Source organism: Calonectris borealis, chromosome 13 (assembly GCF_964195595.1).
Source record: "Calonectris borealis chromosome 13, bCalBor7.hap1.2, whole genome shotgun sequence".
NCBI classification, from domain to species: Eukaryota; Metazoa; Chordata; class Aves; order Procellariiformes; family Procellariidae; genus Calonectris; species Calonectris borealis.
Window position 1 is genome coordinate 24,824,465 of NC_134324.1, and position 9,402 is coordinate 24,833,866.

At 51.3% G+C, this 9,402-nt stretch overlaps 1 long non-coding RNA gene across 2 annotated transcripts; it reads left to right on the forward strand.

The window, feature by feature from the left end:
* The first annotated feature begins 1,767 nt into the window (after positions 1 to 1,767).
* On the forward strand, positions 1,768 to 6,833 carry LOC142087901 (uncharacterized). 2 transcript variants are annotated; one of them, XR_012675665.1, is made up of 4 exons: positions 1,768 to 2,578; positions 4,636 to 4,699; positions 5,081 to 5,254; positions 6,173 to 6,833. It is a non-coding gene; the product is annotated as an uncharacterized LOC142087901 (long non-coding RNA). The 2 variants fall into 2 exon arrangements; XR_012675664.1 differs by lacking the exon at positions 1,768 to 2,578 and having other exon boundaries at positions 4,458 to 4,699.
* The last annotated feature ends 2,569 nt before the right edge of the window (positions 6,834 to 9,402 follow it).

Sequence of the window (9,402 nt, forward strand, 5' to 3'; positions counted from 1 at the left end):
GCCGCGCAGTGGGGCCGGGGCGGGGGGGCGGGGTGGGCGCTGTGTGCAAACAGACCCTCCCTGCGAGTCCCCGCTGTCGCCCCGTGGGGCCGGGCACCCCCCAGCCCTCCCTGCAGGCAGACGGGCAGCCTGTAGGCAATGGAGGCCGCCCGCCCCAGCGAGGTGCTCGAGCCTGGGGGCTTCACGGGCCGAGTCGAGGGGGAGGAGCTGCTGGAGAGAGGGCTTAGAAACGGCCTTCTGCCCCCGAAACTGCTGGAGCATTTGAAGGGGAGGGACAGGTCCACCCCAGGGCCCCAAGGGGAAGCCCTCGGAGCAGGGACTTGGGGTCGTTCTAGGAGCAAAAGCTGGTCCCAGCCAGCTCGCCTCTGCTCCCCCGGCACCGGGATCGGACCTTTCAGTCCTGTTTCTGCCCGAAGCATCACACAAGCGCTTGCCCTCCCCGGGGGCATCTTTGGGCCTTGAGAACAGGCGCAGCAGCTGGGTTTTTGGGCTCAGAAATGGGTGCCAAGTGAGCTGGTTTGGGGGCCCAAAGCAGAAGCCGGTTTGGCCGTTTGTGCGGGGGGCTGGGAGGGCATTGGGGGCTGCGGGGGAAAGCAGGGGGTGGGCAGGGTGCGTGGACCCTCCCCGGGGGGAGGGGCTCTGGTCCTGCTGGACCCCGAAGTGCAGGAGGCCGGCACGCACCAGGCCCAACTCAACGTCTGCGGTGGTCTCTGGGGGGAAGAGGTGGTCTCTGCTTTTCAGACCCCGCACGCCCTCTTCGAGTCCAGCTCTTGCTTGTTGACTGCTTCGAATAGTTATTAACTAATTAGTCGTACAAACTAATTAATGTTTATACAATGTCCAACTATGATATTTAATCCTAATAGTCGAGTTTTGACGGCGATTGGTTTACGACCTTGTCAAAAGCCCAGGCTGTTGCAAATAGCTGGAGCTTGTAAGGAGAAGGAGCTGAAATCAACGGTGCAGAGCTGGAGCTTCAATTAGCCAGAACCGTCGCAAGCAGGAGCTGGAACGAGACGGGGTGTCCGCTGTCTGGGGCATGCCTTAGCCAGGGGCAAAATTACCAGCAGCTGTAACGAGCGGGAGCTGCGATTCGCTGCAGTGTCTGTTTGCCGGAGCATCCGTCGGCCAGACTGCACTCCCAGCACGGCTGAAGAGCAGCCAGGCGCAGGCAGGGCTGTCCCCGGCAAGGCGTTCCGAGCGGCAGGGAGGCGAGTTGTCCTTCTGCTAGCGGGGAGCCCGGCCTCTTCCCTCGGGGATTAAATCCACGCCACGCGTGGATCCGCTCTCTTTGCGTGGAGGGTCTCTCCCGGTCCCGTTCCCAAGGGCTGAAGCGAGGTCCCCCGGGGGGCAGGCGGCAGCACGAGGCGGCGGTGTCTCCCCAGTACCCGGCAAAGGGGAGCGAAACCGGCCGGCTGGAGCTCCCGGGGTGCACAGCCCGGCCCCGCACGGCAGAATCCTTCCCTGGGTTTTCGCCGTTGGCTGGGTGTGACAAACAGGTTCATTTTGTGCCTCCTCTTTTCCCAGTGTCACTTTCTGCGTCACGTGAAGAAAATCCTGCGTGGCTGACGCCGCTTGCTGCTCAGGTGATGGCACATGTGGGGCCGGGGGAGCCGGGAGAAACATTGGCGTGTCCAAGGTCGCTGCAGGTGCTCCCCGTCAAACCCAGGGAAAAGGCAAATTTGCTGCTGGTGCAGAAAAGCTGATGAACAATTGCCGTGAACAGAGCGTGCCTACGTACCCTCGTTAGCGTAACTAACCCTGGGTAGTTACGAGTGTTTTCCTTTCAGGGAAAAGAATGAGCTTTCATCTACGAAAAATTAAGAGCTGCCTGTGTCCTTCTTTAAGTTCAAGTGTTTCTCTTCTGTTTGTTCATACTGATTTTATGGGCAGGTTGGAAATAGCCTTTTATTTTTATAGGCATAACTCAATTTGTAGTACTACGTGGTGTCAGGAGAGTGAATTTTGGAGCACCCAGGTATCACTAGAAACGGAATGAATGAGACACGATGGAAACTGATATTTAAACTTGATTTTTACTTGATATTTTTTTTTTCCTGAGAGTGTTGACGGCACGTTGTCCTGTGGCTCAATCCACGTTCTGTTCAGTGGAGTCTTCAGTCTAGGACTTTTAAGGAAAAAAGTTGGTCCTTCCGAAAAAGGGCTAGTCATTCATAGGCTCGAGGCATAGACTTGGCGAGCCGCTTAAGTACGTGATCAGAATTAAAGCCAAATGTCGCTTCGTGTTGCTGCTGTTGGCCTTCACTTTCGTTAATTTCCCCGCTGCTCCGTCATGGTTGGGAGCTCTGAATCATCATTTTTTTCACTCCCTAACGCATTTTTCTCCCCAAGGAGAGGCTACGTTTAAAAGTTACTTAGTTTCCTCGCAAATGCATCGGTCAATAAAACGGAGTTACGATTATTAAAACCACACAAATGACACCGGTCTTACAGATCTGGACTATTTCTGAACACGTGTTCATCGCGTGCAGATGTCATCGGGATACGGATCACCTGCATTTCATGCTCTGATGAGACAATTTGCTGAGACAGGGACGAGCTCCAAAAGAAAAAAAAGGTACAACGTCAAGGTTTTGTTTTGTTGTTGGTTTTTGTGGGCTTTTTGTGTTTGTGTTATTTTTTGGTTTGTGTTTTTTTTTTTTTTTAAAAGAGTGCGATGTTGACTGGTGGCAGCCTGCAGAGCTCTCTTGCTGCCTGACCTCTCCTTTTCTTCCCTGTCACTCCTCTTTCGTGGCTGTAATTTTCACTCGGGTAGTTTTAGAAGAGCGATTTAGTTCCTCGCCTGTGTAGATGTGCTGGTAATACCTGGAAGGTAAATGCTTGAACCGGTAGCGAATAACTTGGCTACAAGTAGAATTTCTGAAGGAAGAACAACAACAGCAGGAAGCAAGTAGCGAGTTACCCCAAATTTGTGTGTGTCAAACACATCAAAGTTTTATTGCCAAACATTGTTTGGCAATGTGTTCCAAATGGCTCGTTTTGGTAAACTTAAATTTTCAGGAAGTTCAGGGTTGTGTGTGGAAAAACGTGCCGCTCTGTCTAGGTGTCCTGCTACGTAAATAGCATCAGTCAGTAGCACATCCAGCGGCAGGGCTGCTGTTCCCTGCTCTCGATATTGCCGTAGTAGTGTTGTGATATTTCGACCTAAGAGGCGGGTTTAGGAATGGAAGGAGAATGCCTGCGTTCTGCAAGGGCTACGAATGCCGACCCTTTTCTCTGCCTGCTGCTTTCCTGTGCGTGAGATGAAACTGTATTGTTTTTCTCCCTTGTTCCCGGTAGAAATATTTCTGAAGCTGTCGCTGCTGTGGGTTTGCAATGTGCGTTACTGCGTTTTTGTAGAGTTCTAGTTACGGATCGTTTCTGCCGCGGCAAAGTGTCAAGATACGGTTTTCAGTTTAAAGCTTCAGAAGCTGCATTCGCTGAAATCGGCGTAGGTGAAGCTGGTTGTTGTGGTTTAACCCGGCAGGCAGCTAAACACCACGCAGCTGCTCGCTTGCTCCCCCTGCCCCCAAAGTGGGGTGGGGGAGAGAATCGGAAAAAAAAGTGAAGTTCGTGGGGTGAGGTAAAGACAGTTTAATGGGACAGAACAGGAAGGGGAAACAATCGTAACGATAAAAGAATATACAAAATAAGCGACGCACAATGCGATTGCTCACCGCCCGCCGACTGATGCCCAGCCGGTCCCCGAGCGGCAGTCGCCGCCGCCCGGCCAACTCCCCCAGCTTATGTACTGAGCGTGACGTCATATGGTACGGACTGTCCCTTTGGCCGGTTTGGGTCATCTGTCCTGGCTAAGGTCCCTCCCAGCTTCTCGCTGGCAGGGCATGAGAAGCTGAAAAGTCCCCGACTAGCGTAAGCGCTACTTAGCCACAACTAAAACATCAGCGTGTTATCCATGTTTTTCTCGTCCTAAATCTAAAACACAGCGCTATACCAGTTACCGGGAAGAGAATTAACTCTATCCCAGCCGAAACCAGGACACTGGTCTTGCGCATGATCCCGCTGTGCTCGCAGGGGTGCTCAGTGGCTCCTCATCAAAACAGCGAGGTGTGTGTGGACGTCCGTAGGGTTGCGCTAGGGGTCTGGGGGCGTTATGTATTTTTGCTGTTGGAAGACGGAATAGAGCGTGTGCCTGTTAAATCTAACGATGGTCGAAGGTTGGGAGGGACCCTGAGCAGGTTTGGTGGCACAACTGCAGTTTTCAAAGATCTCGACCGTTTGGAGAAACGGCCTGGAAAAAAGGATTCCTCTTTTGCAGCGAGTTCGCGAGGACAGACGGGTTGCCGTACTCTTTAACAAAAATACTCAACTTGGGACGTATCGGGTGAGGAAATCGCGGCTCTACTTAGGCTTGAGAAAACGTACGTAGGTGTCTGTGCCTGTCACCTGCGCGTCTCTAGGCAAGTGAGTTCTAGCGAAACTAAAGCTGCCGATGAGCCAAAAGAAAAGGCACGGTTGTCTAAAACATGCATAAGCTCTAGTGGCCTGTCTCAACAACTGCACCAAAGATGATGCAAAATACTTTCTCCTCCACTCAGTTGTAGTCTTCACAGAAAAGGAAGCTTTGTGCTAAACGTTTTTTTTTGGTTTTTTTTTTGCCTTTCCTCTCAGCAGAATGTCAACTGCCGTGAAAGTACGAGACGGATGGAAAGGATCCATAGTGGTCTGCAAGTACAAGGTATGCCTGTGATATGTGTCTGCATTTTTCCTAAGGTGCTTGTAGCGTGGACTTTACAGTCAACACGAAGAATGTGGCAGCTCTCCTTCTATCTGATTTTTTAACATGAAATATTTTAACACAAATACTAAAAATAAAGGTCTGTTCTGGAGCGTGGTACGCCTATTCAAGGCTTGCTTTCCTTCGTCTATTTTCTCTTCCTGAAAGCAGAGTCTTCTGTTTCTGTGCGCTTGCTATTAAAGGGTGCTGTGAAAATAATGTTGGACTAGAAGAGGAAAGGAACCGTTTGTAAGAGTTCGGACGTTCGGGAGAAACAGGCTTTGTTTTCACGATAAAAGCTTTATGCTTTTTCAGTCAGTCAGTGTTTAAAATACCTTACAGGAGCACTCGAAAACCTTACTGAGATACTGGCATCTGTGCTAAAAGCAATCAAGGTCAAAGAAGAGGCGTGGACAACACGGGACAAATCGGCGTCGCTTCGGTGTGTTTTCCAGGCTTTCCCGAGAAGCGGTAGCAGCCTCGTAACTAGCGACAGAGAGTCCTGATGTGTTTTCGGTGAGTTACTGATTCTCTAATGTCCTTTTTCCTAACCTGCAGCGCGTAATTTTGACTTTTCACTCTCTCTGGAAAAAAAAAAAGGAGTTAAATCGATTTCCTTGCAAGGACCCAAGCGCAGCACATCTTCCAATAGTCGATGTACGGCTGATCTTTGGTTCTCGGGTGTAACAGTCGAGAGATCGTAAAGACGCGTTCCTCCGCACGCTTGGGTACAGCCAACAGCGTTAGCAAACCTGCCAGTCCTTTTTGGTAGCCTGATGTATTGCAGCACCGGGGATTTGATATTCCCCACCGCCTGCCCCTCCCTCCCCCCCCACCCCCCAAAAAAAAGTAAAACCGTATGGGAGATCTCTTATCTCACTGATTTTTCTATCATAAATGAAATTTTAAAAAGAAAGTTAAAATTGTCTAATTTCCAAACTGACTTGCATTGTTTAAACTGCAGCTGCCAAATAGCTGTAGTGTATAATTTATTAGGTGTGCTTAAGCAGTTGGGTAGTTGCTCTAAACGTTTAAAAAGAGAGGCAACTGAACGTTAGGGGCTTTTTTCCCGATCTTTTGGCAGAGTGCTCTGAAGCACTTTATTTCTGTCTCGCTTTCGACGGCGCGTTTCCCCGGCAGTTCGGTAGCATCGGTCTCGGCGCAGCTGGCCAGGCGTCCCTCCTAGTCATGTCACACACGCAAAACCCCTGGTCAAACGATAGCTGTGTAGCTTGGAGGTAGATAATTTAACGGTATGAATTCACAGCTACGCAATTTCAATGAACGCAAAAGGAAAATCAAATATTTTTATAGTACGAGTGTTCTCATTGTACGTATGTAAGCGTGCGCACGCCTTTTTAGCATAAAATGAATTGCTGAGATTTGTTCTTTCTTTTTCATTTTACTCTTCAAAGTTTTACGCTTCACTTTCAGCTTTATCGGCCAAGCGAGCGAGATGCGCAGCAGCAGCAGCAGCGCAAGGGCTGGAGCTGCGGCGGTGGATCCGTGAGCGTAGTTGCTGATTACGGCGCGCCCTTGTCCTGCAGCCTCACGGGGTTATCTCCCGGCAGCGGTGCTGTAAGGAAGGGACGAGGCGTTTTCCGACACCAGCGAGAGCGTTTACTTCTCTGCGAAGAACGTGTTCAGAATCGTGTCAATTAGTCTTCACGCTGATTTTAAGCGTTCGAATCGCTCGAGCTTTTAAAGGCGGCGTTGTATTTCGAGCTGACCCGTTTGCCTGGCACCCTCCTTTAGCTCGACTGCTACCCTCTCCCTTGCCCTGACCGAATTCCTCTGCTGCCTTCGGTGCTGTTTTTTTTTAACGTGCTGAAATATCCGTTGGGATTTTTGTTTTTCAGATGCCGCGCTGTAAGCGTCCCGTGGTGCTCAGGAGAGACCCCCGGCCCAGGTTTGCCTGCCGGTCGTTGGGCGTGCTGAGGGTGAGGGGCCGGCTGGCAGCCTGCGGGACGGGGGCTGGGGGGGGCTGCAAGCGTTTGGGGGGGCCGCCCCTCCTTTATCTTTCTAGCAGAGCCCCCCTTTTTGGCGGGGGTGCGTGCGTACATACGTAAACGGCATTATTAAAGTAACGAGCTGCCGGTTGGGGCCGTTTCCCTCGTTTTGTGTCTTTTTGGGGGGGTGAATAAAAAGGGGGGGGTTGGGGGGCCTGGAGGGGTGATGATGTCATTTGGGGCACCCCAGCATCACCACGGGGGTGATGATGCCGTGGAGGAGCAGGTGAGTGGGGAATGGGGGGTCATGGGGGTCCGTGTCCCCCCCTCCCCCCCCCCCAAAGGGGGTCACAGCCCAAATTGCCTGAAAATTCATGGGGGGGGTTTCAAAAATTTTTAAAAACTGTAAATATATCTGTGAGGCCTCGAAATAGAAAAAAATCTCTCCTTGTTACATATATTGAAAAATAATATTAATTTATACGTACAAAAGGATTTCAAAATAAGGACCTATATCTGCCCTATTATATAAAGGATTTTAGAGTATAAAAAAATTCGAAAGATGTATATAGGGTTTTAAGATACAAAAATAACTCACGTCTCTATAAATCAAAAAATAAAGAACTTCCAAATGCAAAAAGGATGATACATTTTATACATGAAGGAATTTAAAATAGAAAAAGGTCTGAATAGATACCGCTATCTACACTTACTACGTGTTACATAGAGAGTCTACATAGACATTATATGTAATCTAAGAGATTATGTACAAGTGTAAATAGACATCTAAGTCTAAAACCTAAGTCTATAAAGATATAGGTGTAAATATATGTAAGTGTAAATAGAGAAGTCTATAAAGACATTTAAGTGTTCAAAATATGTAAGTCAACAGATCCATAGTCTGAGCAGGTATTATATATAAGAAGTGGGAAATAGGGGGGTATAAGTGAAACATAAATATATTCACTAAATATATATAGAGAGATATGTGTAAATACATTAAGTGTAAATGTCTCTGATAATAAGGTTTTTAAAATGCAAAGAAACCCTGTTTACAGAAAGGATTTTAAAATTCGACACACACACACACACACACACACACACACACCCCGCCCCGAAACACCTCTCTATTGAAGATACAAAAGCGCTTTCAAAAGCTGCCTCTTCCCTGTTCTCCTTTTCCGCCTGTTCCCATCCTGATTGGGGGCCAGTTCCCCCAACAGGGACTTTCCCCTGCAGGGCTGCGCACGCAGAGCGGGACCTGCCGCCATGGCCTAAAAATACCACAAAACCCCTAATTCGGGGCCTGCAAGGGGTGGGGAAAAAAAAGCCCGCAATTTTGGGGGAAAAATACCCAACTTGGAGCTCCCGGGAAAGCCAAATCCGCCTGGATTTGGGCAGCCGGAAAGCAAAAAAAACCCCATTTTCACGCACAAAACGAAAAAGCAAAAACCACCAATTTTTGTTGTGAAAAGGCGTTGAAAAACCTCCAAATGGTGGAATGTTTTGGAAAAGGAAAAAACCCCAATTTTGATATTATGGAAAAGCAAAAAACCCCCCGATTTGGGGAAGATTTGGGGTGAAACACCAGCCACTTGAGGGGCATCGCTCGTGGTTATCCAGCGAGGGTCAGTCATCGGGAACGGATTATCTGTTGCGGGTCATCCCAGGCGAGTTTTCTGCTGTGGGTGGTCCCGGGTGGACCCCCTGGCGTAGGTCACCCCCACGCATGTCCCCCCCCCGCCCCTCCCGGTGTCCGCCCCGCCTTTCCCGTGCGAGGTTTTCCCCGCGACGCGCCCCCCGTATCCCCTGCCCTCCTACCTCGTGCCCGCACTGCCCTCCTCTCTCCTCTCCCTCCTCCCACCCCCCGTGTTCCGCACTGCCTCCCCGTAACCCCTCTGCCCCGGACCCCTGGGGTGCTGCCTGCCCCGCCAACCTGCCCGTTGCCCCCCGCCCAAACTCTGGCACCCCCCTCCCGCTCCCCCGCCCCCCACTCCCACCCCGCTCTCCCTCCTCCTGCGTTTTGGGTTTGTGCTGCAAACGGCGTCGGTGACGCGGGGCTGCGTGAGTTCCCGCTGCGCAGCGCTTGCACCGCGCCGGGGGCTGTGCTGCTCCTCGCCCCGCCCTGCCGGCGAGCGGGCTGGGGGTGCGCGAGGGCCTGGGAGGGGGCACCGCTGGGAGAGCTGACCCCGGCGGACCCAGGGGATGTTCCAGGCCCTGTGACGTCAGGAAATAAAACTCGGGGGGCGGTTGGCGGGGGGGCCGCTGCTGGGCTGCGGCTGGCTGGGCATCGGGCGGTTGGCGGTGAGCCGTTGTTTTCATTTGTACTGCTTGTCTGTCTGGGGTTTTTCTCTCTGTTGTTTGGGGGTTTTTTCCTCCCTTTTCCTTACAAGTGGAGTTTTTTCACTTTTGCCCTTCCAATTCTCTCCCCCCTCCCACTGAGGGGGGAGCGAGTGAGCGGTTGTGTGGTGCTGAGTTGCCAGCTGGGATTCAACCACGGCACAAGGTGAGTTGCAAGCCCTGCTGGCTAAACGCTTTAGGCTCTCCGTGTTATTCCTGCCATCTTGCCCTCCTTGTTCTTTCCTGCTGCTTTCAAGTGCCTTGTGCTCCAGCAGCAGGCTGGGAAGGAGGGTTGTGGCAGGAGCTGCAGCACCCTGTGACTCCTTCTCAGGCTGCTAGCTTCGCCCTTTGTATGGGCTGCCGAGGTCGTCGGCT